This window comes from Rhinatrema bivittatum, chromosome 14 (genome assembly GCF_901001135.1).
Source record: "Rhinatrema bivittatum chromosome 14, aRhiBiv1.1, whole genome shotgun sequence".
NCBI lineage: Eukaryota > Metazoa > Chordata > Amphibia > Gymnophiona > Rhinatrematidae > Rhinatrema > Rhinatrema bivittatum.
Window position 1 is genome coordinate 13,716,272 of NC_042628.1, and position 19,127 is coordinate 13,735,398.

At 45.2% G+C, this 19,127-nt stretch overlaps 1 protein-coding gene across 2 annotated transcripts in view; it reads left to right on the forward strand.

Annotated features, from left to right (window-relative positions):
- Nucleotides 1-3,668: 3,668 nt before the first annotated feature.
- BAIAP3 (BAI1 associated protein 3) overlaps nucleotides 3,669-19,127 on the forward strand; it is a 152,129-nt gene continuing 136,670 nt past the window's right edge. For both annotated transcript variants that reach the window (XM_029577623.1, XM_029577624.1), the window contains exon 1: nucleotides 3,669-3,821. The gene's annotated coding sequence lies outside the window, so the exon portion shown is untranslated. The remainder of the gene's footprint in view (nucleotides 3,822-19,127) is intronic.

Here is a 19,127-nt window from a genome sequence, read left to right on the forward strand (position 1 = left end):
ACAATATGCAAATGTTATGCTAATGTAGCAGGAGTTAAAAATGTGCGCAAACAAAAATATGCGGATGATCTGCGGCATTTAAAGCACAGGCTGAGTCCACATTTTAACTTGGGGATGGGAGGAATGTCTTGGACATGATTTAGGCAAAGAAAAATCATAATTTCTGCACATAAAAGACTTATGTGCACAGAACATGATTTGTGCGTGTTTTGAACCCATAAAATATGATTTATTTGCATAAAAATATTAACAGCATAGAACATATTTTTGTGAACATAACTTGTATTTATGTACAGAAAACATGCTGTGGGTGTGCACAGCAGAATCTTTGTTCATAAACCCTGACTGGTACCACAACTCGTGCTTCTGCCAATAGACTAACACTAGTGCTGGCAATTTTACTCCACCTCTGATCAGAGAAAAATTTCCAGTGCTAACAAAACATGAGTTAGGACAGTGCACCTCTCTGCATTGGGTGATAATAACTAATGCATCAATAGCATGGGATTTACATAGAAGGGTACTGAGCAAACCTTGTGAGTCACACCCCCACCCCCCTTCCATTCATGCAATTAGTTGTTGTTGCGCTGGAGGTGGACCCGTGCCCTGGTGCAGGATTGGTACAGCCCTCTGGTCGGACCCAGAGAGCGCCTGCCACCAGGAGGTGGAGCACACGAGGAGACAGAGGCTAGCTGGAGCTTCACCAATAACAGTGTGGGGTTTCCACAGGTTGAGCCCTTGGGTACCCGGACTGCCTGGACTTAGGTGGGCCTCAGATGGTCTCCCGGAGAAGTAGCGGAGGGATGTGCCCATCACGAGCAAGGGTGCACGGCTCCTGCAGAAAGGATGGACTAGACCCGAACTGGAATCTCCGGAGACCTCAGGGAGGTAACAGTTCAGGAAGGTTCTCCGGGCGAGACAGGCAGCACCTGCGGGTCTAGTCTGGTGAAGGCCATGGATGGAATCCAAGCAGGTTGGTCTGGTATTCACTTGGGTGTCCAAGTGAAGCGCAAGGGTCAAAGCCAGAGTATCCATCCAGAAGTGGTCAGCCAAAGCAGGGGTCAATACCAAGGTCAGTCCGAGCGTAGTCAAGGCAAGCAAGGGTCAGTTTCAGGCAGCAGACGAGAGAGTAGTCAGACAGGCCGAGGTCAGTATCAGAGATCAGTCTGAGAAGGTACTACCTGAGTAAGGACACAGGAACACACGGAGACGCTGGAACATGGAATAGGCAAACTAGCACACCACAGTGTCGACCCGATTTCCAAGGCGAGGTCCTGGGGACAGGGCCTCGCTATTTACGCTAGGGCTACATGATGTCATCGGGGTGCATCTGAGTCAGGTTTCCCGCACTTGGCCCTTTAAGACTGAGGATGTTGGCTGTGCGTGTGCCTAGGGGTGGGGCCGAGGCAGCCGAAGACGCAGAGCCCCGACAGGAGCTCCGCTGTGAGGCCTGCAGCATGGAGGAAGCCAGAGAGGGCCGCGGTGAGCGTTGGGGGCACTGGGAGCTGGTGGCAGTGGCAAGACCGGAGCTAGTGGAGGGTAGCGTGAGGTGAGTAGGCCCAGTCGTGGCACCCACGCAGCCGGGATGTGCAATAGTTGTGACTCCCCCCCTAAGAAGGGTTCCTCTCTCTCTATATGAATACTGGCTTTAGATACTTCAATTATATGGGTACTCAACAAATTTTAATATATATGTATACAAGAGTATCTCTATCAAAGTCACATTTGCAATATTCCATATATAAAAATATTTTATTAAGTTCAATAAAGCAATAGCATATCCAAGCATAGTAGCAATTGCTTCTCTCTATAACCAATATTTTCTATGCACCAACCACACTGTGAGCTCAACATTCTCTTCACTCATTCATAGCTAATTATGTTCATCATTATCTAAACATATCATATTACATACTCCTATTTGAATATCACATTTGTTACCTCAATTTAGAGTGTGGTATGTCCTTACTTTTAAGGTATTGGGTAGGGAGGGAGATGAGGCGGGCTAGATAGTGGGAAAATCCGTATTCTCCTGGAGGGCCAGCGCACAAGAGCCAGGCGTTGGTCCCGTAGTTTCCTTGGTCTGTCTCTTTACTATGGATGTAACTAGAGCATTAAGAATTATCATCTGGAAAAATGCTCTTCACTATGGTTTATAGGTTTATTGAATATTGCTTTAATAAAGATATTTAAAAAAACAAAACAGAGGAACAGACCCTAGCACCACAACCACAGAGACACAAAAATCCACTCACCACAATGGTAAAGGCTAGAAATTAAAAATAAACAAAAATTAGGTGCCTGCCAAACATCTTTTGGAGCTGAGAAAAATTCCATCCCACCCTGTCCAACTTTTTTTTTTGCTTTTTTACTGTTTTCACTGATTTTCATATTTTTCTATTTTTGTATTGTTCTTAGTTTGTCTTTTTTATTTTCTCATTGTTTCATTTTCTTATTTACTTTTGTTTATGCTTTCTGCCTTTATTCTCCCTGCCCCACCTCCTTATTCTCTGACCATTCCCCTCTCCCACTTCTTTCCCTCTCCCCACTTAAAATTTGGCACACATGAGCACACTCAAGGTACTTTATAACATCTGTGCATATGTGCGTGCAAGTTATAAAATCGCTACAGATCTGGGCTCGCCAAAGTGTGCCTGCGTGCTGGTTTGAAAGTTAGCATCTGTGGACATGGGGGTGGTCATTTTTAAAGTGGTGTGTGGGTGCATTCATCGGTCCATGGCCAGGGATGCACTCATTTTATAACATACATGTATGTGTATATGCATGCATGTTATAAAATAGCCTGACCATGCACATCTGTGTGCAATTTTAAGTGGGTGTGCACCTGTGCATGCAAATGCTACTTCTGCTGCGTAAGTGGAAGGATTTTAAAAGACAGGTGCCCAACGCCATTGCCCCTTTTCCCAGTTTATTCCCATTTTGCCCAGTTAAGGGATAGGATTTCCAATCCCTCCCCCCCCCCCCCCCCCCCCCCCCCGTTAGTCCTGACCTTCAAAACCCTGCCTATATTTTTTTTGTTTTCTTACTTATACCTGCCTGGATCCCATGCCTGGATCCCCTGCTGCAGGGGATCCAGGCATGCAAAAGTGCGCATAGGTATTCACCTGCAAATTTTGTGGTTAAATCCCAGAACGCCCAGCACCCCCCCCCCCCCCTTTTTTTTTAAGTTTTCATTTGTGTGCGCAGTGGCAACTATATGGATATCCGACCACCTTTTAAAATCCACTCTGCCCACAATGGCCCGACATGTTCGCGCATCCCCTAATTTCCACGCGCGTTGGGCTTTTATAATTCATCTTTAACACAGTAACCACACTCCTACGACATTGTGACAAAACTGCAGAAAAAGAGAGCCTTGTACACCTCAGGAAATGCACGGAGGTAAGAGCTTCTAAGAAGGGGGAAAAAATCCCCCCACGGTCCATTTCCCTTTGCTCTTCCCTTGGCACCGTGCAGACCACCCACAGCCCCCTCTCCTTTGTAAAGCCAGCCCGCCTTGTCAGCCTCGCGCCAGCACGCGGAAAGACCGCACGCAGCTCGGGGGCCAGCGCGCGCCACATCCAGCGGTTTCTTAGGGGAGCGCGAGCGCTTCCTGTGCCCATATATAGAAAGGCCGCCGCCGCTAGCTGGAGCCCTTGGCGGCGCGCGCTCTGAGGCAACCTGCGGCTCGCGCTGGGAGACGCTGTGCAGCAGCCGGCTGGGGTGCATCAGCAGCAGGACGCTCACCTTTCCAAGTCTCTTGTTATTCATTCGTAGGGACAGACGAGGAAGCACCGCCAAAGGAAGAGCGCCTGCAACAGGTAAGCCATCCAGGTTGCATGCTTCGGTTTTGTTTGCCTTGTTAGTGGGTTATTCCCCCTCGCTTTTTTTTTTATTGGAACTTTTCTGGGCACTCCGACCTCAGGCGTCTTCCGGATCACTTGCACTGCAAAGTACTTTTTAAGCATGCGAGCGCACTTTTGGTCGGACATGCGAGAGCTTATTCAACCTTCGCTTTCCAATCCCGTTGCCAACGCAGTGACGTCTCAAAGGGAATTCAGCACTGCTCACCGTTTTTTGCTGTAAGGTTTCCCGATTTTAATGTGGAATTTGTACGCCCCCGCCCCAAATCTCTGCAATTCAGGTTTTGCGGAATTTTAAACAGCACCGAAGAGAAATCAGAGAGGGATAGCCGAGGCTGTCATTTTATAGATTTGGAAGAGGTTGATTTCAGGGTCCCGCCAGTGCATTGGGAATGATCTGAAATCCAGATTGTCTTTTCCATAGATTTGTTCAGATTTTAGCACATGTTGAAACAAAACAGTTATTGAGATTCGAATCTCAATCATTTTTCTATGGAAAAAATATTTTGCAGCCCCTGGGGTTAAGTTCCAACCTAGCTGTTTACAAGGATTTGTTTTTGCTCTGGGAATATTACTTTAATTTGTTGCAGGTCTCAGTTTGTGTTTTATCTTCCATCAGATTGTCACCTGTCAGTGAAGTGTCACTGACTACCTGTTTCACAATCATTAATGACTTGTGGAGGTTGGAAAAAAAAATCTTTACTATATCATTTAGATTTATGTAGCAAAGTAGAAGCAACCTGTTAAATAAAACTCCAGACTACATATTCTACATGGAAGAAAGGAATCCTTTTATTCTGAACAAAGTATTGTAAAGAGTAGAACTGTGCCAGTAGACAAAGAGGGAAGTTTAAACATTCTGGGTTTGATTTTCAAGGGTTTTACCATAGACACAAAATAGGAGAAAACATTGAAATATGTGCTCTCTGTTAATAATAAAAAAAAAAAACCCTGAACCATTGCTGGAGATATTTATCTACTGAAAAAAATATATTCAGATGAATAAAACACTTAAAAAAGAAAAGAATTGTACTACAAACTGATTGAATACTAAGAGTAAAGCATGCTTAGCAGTATTTTACTGAGGATGGTCTCATTAGGAAGGCACTAACTGCCTGAGCAGCCTTTACTGTGTCCACATTTGGGAATTCTTGCTTCCCTACGCTCACCTGAGGCTCCTGCACAGCAGATGCATCCTCACTGGGCTCAGGATTAAATCAGCAGTGTTTCCTGTCTGATTTCTGCTAAATGTCAGAATGGCATGGTGCCACCCACCTGGGCTCTGGAGCTGCTGCTGCAGGTACTGGAAGAGAAGCTATCAGCCAGAGTCCAGTACCAAATTCTCACATCATCCCAGTTCTGACTACTTGCTCAGGAGATAAAAGCTGTTCACAATAGTGCACTGGGAAGACGACTCGGAGCTCTGTTTGTTTTTAGATTATTATTTTTTTTAATTCTCAGACCTTCTATTGTTTAGATCTCCTCCTTCCCACCTTCCTGTTTAATTGTTTTTAGTTGACATTTGAAGATCTGCCTTGATGTGCTGAGAGATGTCATCCAGAAATATTTGTCTGCGGATGACTGTTTTGTGCCCTGCAGTGCAGCCAAAATATTTTCATTACTTCTATGCACCCGAGTTAAGAGATAAAAGCATGACAAAAGACAAAGTACAGATACTTTGCACAGTTGCTTGGTTTTGCTTGTAAGTATTACTATTCTTAACATAAGGCATGGAGCGGCAGTTATTACCCAACAGGCACTTGGGGGTAACCTGCATGGAGTGGCAGGTGCTGGACAGATGTATGGATCATTTGGTGTTTTTCTGCTGACACTACTATGTTACTGTGTTTATATATTTCATTTTGAATAAATATGCAGATAATGTAGCTTATTAAAATTTTGCTCCAGTGCAAGATTCGGGCCAGATTTATCACGGGAAATGTCCCATAATTTTCAGCAGGAAAACAGTGGCATAAAACGAAATAAATCAGACATCTTATTTCAAGATGAAAAACATATGGATGCAAACAACCAACCTATTTAATATTTATTAAGTAAAAAAAAAAGCTGCTTCAGGGAAGCCCTCACTTATTCTGGGGATATTAACATGGGACTGAGCTGGTCAGTTAAACGTCAGTATTACAGGAGGAAGTGCTGCACCTCCCAGAAAGAGATCCTTTCACAAAGAAACCAACTCTCACAGCACTTTAACCAACCCTGAATGTTGTCTTTGTTGACCCAGCAATTTTTGCATTTCCTGCTAAATTGGGCCAGGACTCTATTGGTAAATGATCTGTCTAATGTTTGAGTACTTGTGACTTGGATTGGCCTCTGTTGGAAACAGGATGCTGGGCTTGATGGAGACTTGGTCTGACCCCCAGTATGACATTTTCTTATGTTCTTATGTTCTTTTTCACTCAATGCACAATAAAACTCTGGAATCTGTTGCCAGAGGATGTGGTTAGTGCAGTTAATGTAGCTGGGTTAAAAAAAGGTTTGGATAAGTTCTTGGAGGACAAGTCCATTAATGGCTATTAATCAAGTTTACTTAGGGAATAGCCACTGCTATTAATTGCATCAGTAGCATGGGATCTTCTTAGTGTTTGGGTAATTGCCAGGTTCTTGTGTCCTGGTTTGGCCTCTGTTGGAAACAGGATGCTGGGCTTGATGGCCCCTTGGTCTGACCCAGCAGGGCATTTTCTTATGGTCTTATGATGCTATGAGTTTTGATTACCTAGTGATTTTATTTTTCCTTTTTTTATTATCTTCCCCCTCCCCTCCCCCCAAATAAGGCTCAGTCTAGCCACTGCAGCAAGCTCTCAACCAGTGGCCACTAACCATGGCGCCCTCCAGAACTGGGCTACTGTGGGCCCTAAATCCGGCCATTAGATTTCACCATTGAGTGATGATGGAGACTCCCTCTCTGCAGCATCCCCAACTGACCCAAATAACAGAGCCCTGACCCTGGACTCTAACCCAGGCCTTCAACGTGGCAGTCCCCGCAGCATTGTTTCTGATAGTAAGCGGACATTTCGGTCCAGTTTTCGGTGTACCTTCCCATTTTTAAGATTCCCCCATTTCACCACTGACAGTCCTTGGCCAGGGGTCACGGGCTAGGGCTGCTTGTAAAGCAGGGGTCCCCAAATCAGTTCTAAGGGGCAGCAGTCTAATCTGGATTTCTCCAGTGCAGGAGATCTAGTTGTGTGCCTCCATTGCACATAAGCATAACTCCTGTGTATTCGTTGTTGAAATCCTGAAAACCGGACTTGTTTGTGGCCCTCAGGGACCAGATGTGGGGTCCCCCGCTAGAGAAGCAGGCCTGGATTCGTCAGTAGGCACACTAGGCCTGTGCCTAGGGTGGCAAACATCTGGGGGGGTAGCAGGCTGGCTGAATCTCAGAGAACAGCCCTCCCCTTCCTGATCCAGCTCACCCCCCGCCAGGCAGCGAGCAGGGAAAGGGATCAGATCTGCAGCAGACAGAGCAAAGGGGAGATTAGGAGGTGGGAGGTGGGAGGAGAGGCTGTAGGATGAGGGGGATCAGCTGGGAGAGAGAGAGAGAGAGAGTGTGTGTGTGTGTGTGTGTGTGTGTGTGTGTATGAGAGAGGAGAATGAGGCTAGGAGGCAGTTTTTTGTGTCTGAGAGAAGGGACTGGTGCCGAGTATGTATGCAAGGGGGAGCAGCACCAGAGCATAGGAGGGTCCCCTCCCACTGCAATTCAAATTCTCCCTCACCCAGATCCTGGAACCTCCCTTCCTGGAATCCACTCCCCACCCTTCTCACTCCTTCCTTTCCTTTCTCAATACAATCTCCCTCTTTCCCTCCTCTCCCCCATCCCCAGTCCTTTCTCCTTCTCATGCTCTTCCCCCTTTCTCTTCTCCCCATTCCTGATCTTCCTCCCTTTCTCTCCCCACCTCTGAGGTCTATTTCCTCTGCTCGAGATCTCATTTCTTCACCAATAAAAATAAGATTAATTATACTAATAAATATAATTTAAAACTACTTTTATTTTTATAATGTAATAAAAAAAGATGAAAACGTTTTCCAATTTGCTTCAGAATTTTTTTAAATTTTTGCCACAGAATCTACCCGTGAGCTGCCACAGAAAAGGAGGGGACTGTGTGTCTTAGACCTTCCGCTCCCTGTTGTTCAAACCTGAGAGGAGTGATGGGGCCGACAGTCCCCCACAGTGCCTAGGGGTGCCAAAACCCTAAATCCGCCTCTGTAGAGAAACTGCAGCCTGACACCACCCCTCACCATGCCCGAGAAGCAAGCACTAGGATTCAAAATTGAATCCCATCAGGCCAGTACATTATGTAAGAGACTGCTTTTTCCCTACACAAATTTATTCGAGGAACTTTTGCTGCAAAAGAAAAAAAGGTGAAGAATGGTAATTGGTAGCCTGCAATGTGCTGCCGTAACATCGTTACTGCTGTTCCCCCCCTCTAATTCAGAGAGAGACATCCGCCTTCTAAAAGGCAAAACCATTTCCATTTGCATTCCGGTGTACAATTAAATCCAGACAAAATGCCACGGCGCCACCCCCCTCCCATGAGGTTTTCTCCTACTTCTGTTACTTTGAGGATAAAAAGCCTCGAGACCTGATTCAAAAAGCATTTCTTGCCGGTGGCTGCCTCACTGAGCAGGGCTGTCTGGTCGTCTGCGCTCTCTCGTTTTGAGTTGGCCATAGGCGGTGGTGCACATCCTGGGTACACGTTCTCCAGGTCATAAGAGGGCGTCGTCGGTCATCACAGTCCCTGCCCGATGGCAAGCAGCATTGCCTTCCTGTACATAAAATGGCACTGTGACAAATCTTGGGTTGTCACATCATTCAAACGTCTTCCTTTCTTACTTCTTGGGGCACATTTTGAAGAGTAGTTTGTGACAACAATTTTAAAATTCTCCTTCTGGATGGAACTTTCTGTGGCGCAGAGAATTCTATTGAAGTTTCCGGAGAGCAAGATCACCCCTCAAAACCCAAATGCTCGAGTTTATTTTTAAAGATAGAAAAGCATGTTATTGCAGAAAATATATATATATATAAGGTGTTCAAGGCCTACAGGGGCTTGCATCAAATTATTTTTCCATATTTTAGATTCTTACACTCATGACCCTGTGTTGAGGAAACCACATACTCTTCTAGAGTCAAAGTTAAATATGCTGGCCACATTTAAGTGCCATTTCCAAGGGGTTGTTACTTTATTTTTCCTGAGGTAGAGTTTGCATTAACTATTAAGAGTAAAATAGATAATCGTTGCAACAATAGATAATGGGGATGCTTGCAACAAAGGAACCACAAAAGCACAGTCTTTTCAACCCACTCAATATAGTCCTCTCAAGGAGAAAAATATCACTACATCTTTTGCCCTGTTTCTCTGATTTAGGAGGCATATAATTGAGGCATACAAATGTTATCTCATGCATATCGATTAGGCATAGCCTGCTTTGGTGACCCATTGTCACCAAAGCAGGAACAGTGACAAAGCTTCATGGAATGGTCTATGACAGTGATCACCAATGGTCTTCAAAGGTCACAAATGGTTTGGGTTTTCAGAATATTCCTAATCAATATGCATGAGATAAAGTTTGTATTTCATGAATATTCATTAAGGATATCCTGAAAACCCAAGCCATTTGTGACTCTCAAGGACCATCAGTGAAAACCACCTGTCTTTGAGGTAGGTCGGCGCCGTGATTAGGGCAGATTTAGGAGGTTTTCTTTCAGGAGATCTGAAGTCAGTGGACATGGAGCTCCTTCCACGTGTAGCATCTGCAGACCTCAGCTTGGTCTCTCCCAGAGCTGCAGTTCTCCCAGTTCACTCAGCCTGCCACTAGACGTCTCTTCTACTGGTACTCAAAAATGCCATGCATTATTGCACCCTTAGAAGGATGCATTAGATTAGAAGAGCCTTCAAGGAAAATTGACACACACTGTGTGTTAGTTTTGTCTAAAGCAGAGAAATAGCTGGCAAAGAGAATCACTGCTTCCAGCAAGAGTCTGGAGCCACTCCACAACTCGCTCTGCAGCAGATCCCCCAACAACTGCAGCACAAGAGGACTTTTCCAAGGTCTGCCTGGCTGTACCCGTCCACTAATCCAGCAGCAGAGGCTCTGACTCAATCAATGGTTCTTCAGTCAGAACTCACTGGTTAGGTTTATTTAACATTTGATTTCCCACTGAATACTTCAAGCTTCTGTGTAGGTTACAGTTAAAGGTCTTATTGGTGCAAATAAGTACCAATATATATGTATACACAGAAATAATGTTACAAACCTCCACAAAATGTTTCTGAAAAATTTCAAGAAACCTCCCCCCCCATCTCACTGTTGTGCAAATATTCTCTTCCCCCTCCATCCTGATCAACCTGCCATGGCCTTGAACTCTTGAAAGTGCAAGTAATTCAAATCCTCCCTCTATTTCTGGGGCACTGAATGCCAGAGATCTGCTAGAATAAGTCAGGCAAGACCAACCCACTGGGTCTTCTCACTAGTAGTACACATCTTCAGAAGAGTAGGTGTTTGAGGATAAAATATCTCTCCAGGGTTTTAGAAGAATAAGGGCCCAATTTGTGAACCCTGCTGAAAAGGTTGCGCCATGTGTGTGGGGAGAGAGGGGGCATTATTATCATATCTGTCAACTATCTAGAATGCTAAGCAAATTCTGTGGCATTTGGATTTGACTTTTTAAGAGGTCAGTAAAAATTCACAAAATGCATGCAGTGGTGTTTAAAACAAAACCTGGTGAGAAACAGCATGCAAAGGTCGCACGCCCTACTGTCCGAAGGGGCTTCTCCCATACTGTGTACTATTGAAACTGCTTAGCACATGTAGCCCATGCTTTTTGGGAAGATATCACAATCTCATTTCACCATTACCTTAGGATGTCCCTTGCTCCTAAAGGTAGAGGGTCTTCTGTGCGGGTTAATTCCGATGCACCTGAGCTTTCGGAGTCACATCTGCCTCTTCGTCAGATGAAGAAACCACACAGGTCCCATCTGATATAGGATGTTTTATATTGTTTTGTTTTGTTTTATGTTGCCTATTTATGGTTTTATGATTTTATTTCTAATTTGTGTTTTTATGTAATTTTTATTGTGAATGTTTTTTGATTGTAAATCACCTTGAGCCTTGGCACCAGGCAATACATAAATTCATAATAAAGATAAAGATTCAAAAAGGCTAAGTGCAGCATTATATTTGGATTTTTTGTTCTTACTGTAATTCACTGTCAGCACGCCATCATTCAGCGACTAATCAAATTAGAATAAGGGACTGATTTTCAGAAGCATTTACATGTTAAAAAAATGGATTTTACACGTGTAAATGCACTTTACGCATGTAAGCAGGCTTTTGAAAATTGCTACAATATATGCCACTGAATTGCCAATAGGTTTTTACCTATATGGTGCACTTAGGCGGGAAAATGGCTTTTGAAAATTGCTACGATAAAACGTTACTTTTACATGCATAACTCTTTTGAAAATTCACCTGCTAATAAATAAAATACTTGTAAGCTGCGATGCCTTTCATTATTACAGGAGACGTCAGTAGTGAAGTAGAAATAATCAGAGATTTCTTAGTTTCCGTTCATTGCATGGATATCATTACCTACTGTACACTAAGATACATTTTGCGGGACAACTTAAACTATGGGATGTTCCTTCAACCAAAAGGAAAGCGGGTACTGATCATACTAGCAGATCGGTCACTCTTTTTTTTTTTCTGCTAAGTGCTTTTTTTTATTTTTATTTTTTTGCTTAAACACACATGCGCCAGTAATGGAAGCACATGCAGTAAGCCCCAGCAAAATTAGCTCACCAATGTAGTTACAACTGGCTGAAATTCTTCCGTAGCAGTTATTTCAAGTCCTCTTATGCACCCTTAAACTGAGAGCTGTAATCTGTCCACTTGTGCAGCCGCTGGACAAGCCTTGGCAGCAAGAACCCAGCTGGGCCAGGTTCCTGAGTCATGGTCGGCGTTCCCGCTACGTTTTTCCAGGTTGTGTGCGGATGTTCCCTACTGTTGGGGCACACAACGTTTTTGATCATGAGCGGCAGGGGTCCCTCCCCCCCCCCCCCCCCAAAAAAAAGATGTTTCTACCATACTGCCACTAATCACCACCGAGGACCCAGGTTCCGTCTTTCTGTCTTTCTCTTCTCGCATCTTTCTGCTCTGACCTGCCTCTCCATTTTCCTCGCTCTTAGCTTTTCATTCTTTTTGTCTCCCATCCCTTCAGTCTCCTCCATATCTCCATCCACACTCCACCCATATATATCAGGGGTGCCGAAACCAGTCCTACGGGCTAATGAAATATTTGCATACACAGGAGGTAGTGCATGCAAATACATCTCATGCATATTCATTAGGGATATCCTGAAAACCTGACAGGCTAGGGGCGCCCATAGGACTGGTTTGAGCACCCCCGATTCTCGCGCACCCTCTCATTCACACTTGCGCACACGCTGTGTTTTTCCAGGTCCTCTCTTACTACTTTCTTTCTTTGGCCGCTGGCATGTTGAGTTTTGCTGGTGGCCTGCAGGGGGCTTATCTCATTTTTCCCTTTCTTTGGCCATGGCAGGATGAGTTCCACTGCCAGCCCCACAGGGACCTCCTCCTTTTTCATTGGCAGGGCCTGCACATGAGAAGGATTGCAGAAGCCCACTGTGCCATATCTTCTTGTTTGCAGGCCGTGCAATGTGTTTGAGATACTTCCGCTATGTTGATCTTATGTATCACATATTGGTCCTGGGGATATCCAGATATCCTGAAAACCCGACTGGCTTGGGGGGGGTCCCCAGGACAGGGTTAGGAACCACTGCTTTAGTACATCTGGCCCTAGAGGAGAAATCACAAGCACGCTTTGAATTTTAAAAGCATTTACGTGCATAAAATGCTCACTATAGAGGATTTCCTAGGGGTGGAAATGTGTGTAGGGGAAGCATTTATGCGCATACGTTCGACTTTTGCATGTGCCCGCAGGCTGAAGTCTGCAAGTACACGTGGAGTTCAGGTCTGCCCAGGCCATCCTAAATCGCCCTCTTTATTTGCAGCGTGCAATATCCCTGCTCGGCGATTCCATCGCGACATCTTAGAACTTCGTTTGAGCTGCGTCCTTATCTTTTGAAGACCGAGATGAGATCCAGTCTCTGTCCCGTGAAGGAGAATGGGTTCTGCTGAGAAAGTACAGTTGGTTATAAGAGAGGCTTCTTTATCCCGCCGCGTTCGGACCTGCTCATCTTGTGTCCCCTTTCATACTGAAGCGATTGATTTTTGTGCTGGCGAGCTGTGAGGAGCTCAGCTTTCACACCTTCTGGCTGATTGAGAATACCTCTGCTCATCACGTTCTGGCTGATTGAGAATACCTCTGCTCATCACTCCGATCTGAATCTGAGAATCCCTTTCAGACCCCCTGATAGCTTTTGAGGGTTTTGTTTTTTTTTGTATTTTCAGACTGGGAGCTCTGAAACATAAAGCTTCTGTTTTGTAGGCTTTACGTATTTTTAATTAATAAGAAGTGCGGTATTGTAGTCCTGAATAATTAGAATTGCATAGTGCCCTTGAGCTTCGTTGTGGCGTCAGAGTGGCTCTTTGCTGATATTCAGAAAAAAACAATCAGGAAACTATTGCTACATAATCCTATTATAAGCAAGATGAATCTTCACTTTTTAGCTGTGTATTGATTCTTTTTTAATTTTCACTTTTAACATAATGAAACTTTGTTTTTTTAGAAGTTTTCATGATCATGAGGCTGCTATGTCATTCCTGTATTATCACAGTCCCCAGTTGCCTGCCACAGTTAAAAGGCAAAAGCTTGAAAATTCTGCATTAACCTTTGCATGTTAAATAATGTTAATTTGTATGGTTTCTGGTTAATTTATTTGCTTCTGTTATTGGCAGGGGGGAAGGGATCTTAGTGATTGGTGTTGGGAAGGGAAGAAAGAGGACCTTGGAGAAGGGGGAAGAGGGATAGAAGATGGAAGGGGATCTTTGGAGGGTGGAAGGAAGATGGGAGAGAGGGAGGGGGTTTCCTGTACTGTATCGGTGTGGCTGTCAGAATCAGCAGCAAACTTGGGTCCGTCATCTTCAGTTTAAACCAATTTTTACCCTGATTTTAGGATGATTAAAGAGCAGGGCCTCCCACCACTTCTGGAAGCCAGTGCGGGCCAAAATGCTGCTGATGTGGCGTTTTCACCTTTCCCCCTGCCCCCTACCAGCCAAGGTGCTGCTGTCTGGTGCTCCGCCCACCAGAAGCATGGCCAGGCAGGCTCCCTGGCCCCGCCCCCAGCGCAGGTGCATTCTTGCAGAGTCCGAGAGCCACAGCAATCAAGATGCAAAAGGAGGAAGGAGGAGGAGCCCGGAGCCAGCACTGGTAAGCACGATGCCGTTTCACTGGGGAGGCGGGGAGAGGCAGATTCTTGGGATGAAGTTAGAGAGGGGGGGGGGGGGGTTGCTGCTGAGTGGCCAGATGGGAGAATCTGCTTAATATTGTCTTACTGTCCTGTCCACCAAAATAAAATCCAATATTTGCCTGGAAAAATTAAGTCATTTTTCCCCCACTAATTTTCTCCTGTTTTTCTTCTTGACATAATAAACCCTGATTAATTCCCAAGAAAAAAAAGAAAAATAAAAGCGGAGCATGAAGGTCCCTGTTTATGTAACACCTTCTAGCAGATTGCTGCTGCTATGAAAGGCCTCCTAATGAGATCAGTAATATTTACCTAAGCGTTGCCATGGTGATGTGGTTAACTGAAGTAGGGTCTTGTTTTCTAAATACATTTGTATGGCAAGTTGTAGATCTTCATTGGCCACTTAGCTATAGATAGTGACATGCCTAGACTTAAAGCTCTTTGGGATAGGGACTTCCTGCTAGGTCCTATCTTGTGTGTGTGGGGGAGCAGGGGGTTCCTTGATTAAGTTTGCATATTTATTTATTGCATATAATTTTGTCTTTGTGCTCCCAACTTGCATTACTCAGTAGGGATGTGCATTCATTTTAAATGAATCTCACATCTGAATAAAAAATGGGCTTGCATGAAAATACCAGAAAAAAATGTAAAGGATTTTCATTTCATTAAAAAAAAAAAAAAAAAAATCTTCCCAAGGCCCTCCAAATGTCCTAACCACCCCACCGAGGAAGCAGTGGAGCCCAGGCAGGGTCATCCCGGGCTCCTCCAACCCCCCTCTAGCTCTTGAAAAATGTCACAGCCCCCCTACTTCTCCCTTCCTTGGGAGTCTCTGAGATGAAAAGGGGCAGGAGCATTGCCCTCTCCCTCCTGCCCTGACGTGCAATCCTTTAAAAATGGCACTGGTGGCCTTGAGGCTGGCGCCAAAGTGACGTCGTCCGGATATGAGGACAGCAAACCGTTTCCCGAAGGGGATCCCAAGGATGCTTCACTGGGGGCAACGTCGGCAGACGAAACAAATCGATCCCTTGGTCCAGGAGATTTAGGATTGTAGGGAAACGCCTGGATTTTACCCTTGTGTTTGACCAGGCAGCTGGGACTAGATTCACAGGGCAAACTGAGAGAGAGGATCAGAGAATGAGCAGGAGGAGCACACGAGCATGCGTGCATTTTCTTATGAAGTGGATCACTAATTGCGTAAGAAAAATATCACTAGGGTTATTTTATTTGAATGGGAGGCAATATTCAGTTAGCTGGATGAACATTTCTTAAATTAAAATGCAACCAGTTGGTAACTTTTAGCTGGCACAAAAGAGTGAACACTGGCATTAGCCGTGTTCACTCTTTTGTGTCCCCTCTTCAGAGAGAGAGCTCCCCTCTCTCTCTGAAGAGGGGACCAAAATGGTGCTTCTCCGCGGACCCGCCAGAACCACTCCTAGGATGGGTCTCGTGGCTTGGTCCAGGCTCCGCACGAGCCCTCTCTTTCAGAAATGGGGCTGTATCCACCCCCCCCCCCCCCCCATGCCCTCTTGCCAACATTTTGTGGTCCTTCTCCAAGTTTTTCTCTTCGGTAAACACGGAATAGAAATATTTGTTTAGCATTTCATCCTTTTTCCTCCTCTCTTTCCACACATTGCTTCCTGCCTTCTTTCAGTCTCACAGAAGCACCTGAAAAATGTTTTCCCACCTCACTTCACCTCATCGGCTATCTTTTTTTTTTTTTTTTCTTTCACGCTCACTTCTGAGGTCCTGCTTTCTTTCCTCGTCGCTGCCAGATATTTTACACGCTGTTTCTTCTCCTTCTGGATTTGTATTTGTTGAACACTAAAACTCTTTGCCCTTACTTTTTTCGGCCGCCTCCTGACGGAATCATTCCTTTCATTTGCTTTTCCTGACCTAAAGATTTGATGCCATCAGCCCAGCTCCTTCTTAGCTTAGCCTCCCGTTCTTCCGTGTCACCTGCTGCTCTGTGGGAGGCCTCTCTGCCTTGGTTGTCATACCTGCTGATCGCTGGTGCTCGGGTAAGGTGCCTAACCAGACGTTAGACACTGTCTCCAATATTTTGGCCCAGTCCTTTTGTGGGTTCCCTTTACCGTTTTTTGGTCTGAAGACAGCCCTCTGGAGGAAGTCCCCTAAATTTTCTGTACCTCTCACCGATTCCGCAGGCGGAATACTCCAGTCCACATCTGGCATGCCGAAGTCTCCCGCCCACTTCATTCCCACCTTGTGGATGCCTTCGGCCAGATCTCTGTGCAGTTCCGCTCTGTGGACCACACCGGTGCGGATGAGTGTCGCCTCCCTTTTTTTCCAGGACGGTCCAAAGCACCACCTCCTTTCCCCATGCTCCCCCCTGCTCCTCCCCCGTTTCTGCCACCCTTAGCCTTCCTGAACAGATTATCTATAACCCATTCACAGGACTCAGTGAGCCACATCTCCGTGATAGAAAAAATATCTAGCTCCTCCTTCATTAAGGTTTGCAGATTTGGAATTTTATTTTTTAGACTCTGAATATTTCTGTTCACAGATTTCCAGGTATTCTTGGCTTGCATAGCCTCATACCTGATCCCCACTTCTGCCCTGTTCTTGAAGACTAGCAAGGCCATCAGTTTCATGTTCCCCCCCCCCCCCCCCAAAAAAAAAACCAAAAAACTTCTTTTGTTCATCAGATTGACAGTCTGAATCCATCAGCTCCCATCTACCAAACCCCTCCTGTAGTTCAAATGCCTGTCAATGTTATGCTCTGAATTTCCCATGTAAGCTCCTTTTTCCCACTTACAGAAAAATGTAGGCCATCATTATAGCCCTCCATATATCTAAAAGCTTCTTGGCACCAGGTTTTCAGCTGTGTATTGAAGTTGGCTATCTGAGAGAGCCTTTCCTCCCTCTTACCATGAACAGGTAAGAGGGAGGAAAAAGCTAAGGTCTTGCCAGGTGCCTAAGCTCCCCCCTAAATTCTGGGACTCCGTTTCTAGCCAAGTCACGGTCCTCCAATGCATTATAACATCAACATCGGAATCCATTCCTTCTTCAATGACAGATCTAAGAATGCCTAGTAGCCAAGGATCCAGATAGGCAATTAACCTTTTTGTGTCCCTTGAATTATGTCTCCAAGTTAATGTCTTTGATAACAGAATCCCACAATAGAATGAGTTTTCTGTTTGGGGATCTGTTAATATTGCCTTTGGGCTTTTGTATACAGTGGGTATCTTCCATCAACTCTGATAGCACTTCAGGTGACATTTCTGGAATATCATCCGTCTCCAGTGCGGTGAAGGCATTTTGCATGGGTATTGTTTGAGAAGGGTGTCTTATCCAGTGTAACCCATTTATTCCTTTTTTTTTATCTTGTGGGAGTAGGGGGCAGAATTTCAGGATAATATATAGTTGGGAAGGCTTTCATAAGTTTAGCCAATTTTTCTTTAACCTGCATAAACTCATTTTTTTAATGAAGATAGCTGCAAAAAGATGATGCAAGCTTTAAGAATCCAAGTGATCTTTGTTAGGACTAGAACACCATAGACACGAACTGCCTTATTCAATGTAATAGCTATGTGGTCACCTACTGTATATTATTGAAAAGAATCTCAAGATCCATTAGATTATTTATTAAAGTAATTGAACTACATCACACTTATGCTGAGGGAAAACTATTTAAGAAAAGCAGGTATTGGGGTGAGTGGATGAAGGATAGGCTGGGAGGGATTGTAAATGGCAAGCACCTTTCTCAAAGTATTAAGGATACTAAAAATAATATCTAACAACATTTAGAGAAATCAAAATAGTAGCAAGCAATATTCAAAGAAAACAAAATTAAGCATCAGCAATATTCAAAGCAAGAAAATAGCACATAGCTTGTGATGGTATAGTCCGACTTGCCTTCCCAGCGGCTGCGACACTGGCAAGGTGAGTCTAATGGGTTACAACTGGAGCTAGCAGGGTGTCTTCTGCCTCCATTGACCACCTTCCCCTAAAGTTGAACCCTTGTGTGCTGGTGGCCAACTGGACACTTGAGGGGGAGGGGCCCTTCATTTGCATTCATACTAAGTATCCCCCCAGTTCCTGCTATTCATGTTCTCTTATTCACATACATTCTCTCTCTCCCCCCCCCCCCCCCCCCCCCCCCCCCCTCTCATTTAGACCAGGCCTCTCCATTACAAAATTCACTTGCACCCGGTGAGTACAATTCAGATACATGAACGTAAAGTCCCAGTCTGCACCTCCTGCCATTGGCTGCATGGCTCCATGCCTGTTTGGCTGACGCATCTGCCCCTCACCCCAGGGGAGTGAAATGATTGGTAGGAATGCTGAGTGACAGTGTCTTCCTCCTTTGAGCACTTTTTTTTTTTGGGGGTGGGTTGGAGTCTGCCTATCGTCCGCTCTCCTTCTGAATGCCGGGCTAGGCACGGGTCCGTGTAGCAGACTGGACAATTGGCTACCCTACCAGCAGGTCTTAAGTAGCAGACTTGGAACCAGGATTAAGCAGGAACAAAGTGGAAAGTACAAGTGAACACTGGAAGCAAGGCTGGATGAGGTGAATCAGCAGACCTGGAGAAGTGAGAGATATGCTGGAGTCAACGCAGCGAGACAAACTCCGCAAGCAGGACTCCGATGAGAGGGCTAGAGAATGAGAACCCACTGACTGTAAACCTAGAAACTGTGTGGCTAGAGCGGAAGCAAGAGGGCCACCGGCAGGAATTGTAGGGAAAGGAGCAGATGGTACCCGAAGCCCACAAAGGCCCCTGCTGGCAAAAGTGACCATTGGGACCTCACTCTTACAGACGCAGTCAGCGAAATCTCCTCCCCAGGCCTGGTTTCCAAAATGACCAGTTGCATTCCAGAAGCCAGCAATGATTGGATCTGCAGT